The sequence below is a fragment of the Otolemur garnettii genome, unplaced genomic scaffold (assembly GCF_000181295.1).
Source record: "Otolemur garnettii isolate 467f Iridium unplaced genomic scaffold, OtoGar3 scaffold03864, whole genome shotgun sequence".
NCBI classification, from domain to species: domain Eukaryota; kingdom Metazoa; phylum Chordata; class Mammalia; order Primates; family Galagidae; genus Otolemur; species Otolemur garnettii.
Window position 1 is genome coordinate 1 of NW_003856259.1, and position 1363 is coordinate 1363.

Below are 1363 nucleotides of genomic sequence, written 5' to 3' on the forward strand. Positions count from 1 at the left end.
CTGAAATAGCCAACAGACCATAGAAAGATAATTCTTTAGGCACCTGCTTGAAACCAACAGCTTCAGCAAACTGCTGGCCTTGATTCAGGGCCAACAGAAAACAAAACCTTCAATTAAACAAACTAGCAGAGATTCCCACTATCCCTGAGTCTAGTGTATCAAGCCTGAACAGGTGCCAAGTAAAAAGATACGAGTAAGGCAGTGTCTGGTCATTGGAAGAGACTGATTGGAACAACGAACATCATCCACGAAGGCCAAGCATCTCTGACTGGAACGAGTGGTATGGGCCTAAAATGGAAAAAAAAAAAACAGATAAAACAAACCACCCAACAAAAGAACATACAATTATAGCAATACATCCTTAAAGGGTGGAAAATTCAACATTTAACAAACTAATTCACTGGGTGATGCCCGTAGCTCAGTGAGTAGGGTGCTGGCCACATACACCAAAGCTGGTGGGTTCAAAACTGGCCCAGGCCAGCTAAAAGGACGACAATTGCAACAACAACAACAACAAAAAATAGCCAGGGGTTGTGGCGGGTGCTGTAGTCCCAGCTACTTGGGAGGCTGAGGCAAGAGAATCGCTTAAGCCCAAGAGTTGGAGGTTGCTGTGAGCTGTGATGCCACAGCACTCTACCCAGGCAACAATTTGAGGCTCTGTCTCAAAAAAAAAAAAAAATACATCTTAATGAACCTGAAGAATTAATTGACATGGCATAAATATATTAGCTGGTGTTCTTTTTTCAGAGAGAGAACTAGAGAGAGACACAAATCACCCCGGAATAAAGATGTCAGAGCATCAGAAAAATCTGTCACCATTCAAGCTCCCACGGGCGAGCCTCTGTTGGCAAATGATTCCACTCGGACAGAAGAGGTTCAGGTAAGGCTCAAAGGCGGTCTGTAAGCACACTGCCACTTGACCAAGACTGCTTTCTATAAATGTTTTCCTAAGGCTTGTTGCAGTAGGTTCTCTTGGGTTTTTAATCTTTATTTTTCTAGCATGTTAATTAGTTTATATATGTCCTGTGGTCTCTTGTTGGTCTAAGGATAGGGTGTCCTACCATTGGGCAGTGCAGAGAGTCTTCTGGCACGTGATTGGCTGGCTGCTGTAAAGGGTATGGAGGAAAAGCTGGTGAGGCTGACGGGGCAGGGGAGGGGAAGGTTACAGGCCAGAGTCTCCTGAGACTCATTCCAAAATGGAGCAGTGTAAGAGAGGGAAGCAAAACCTAAGTAGTGTTGGGAAGTCTGTCTTGCCCAGAGTGTTATTACTAGTTCATGAAATAAATCAGGGGCTGCCTGCTCAGGCGCCTGGTAGGGTAACATAAACGAGTTAAACATAAATGAATTTGCCCTGGGTCAAAAA

General features: G+C 44.4%; 1 pseudogene; it reads right to left on the reverse strand.

The window, feature by feature from the left end:
* LOC111722941 lies at positions 1-94 on the reverse strand (annotated as a pseudogene; the record flags this gene model as incomplete).
* Positions 95-1363: the final 1269 nt, after the last annotated feature.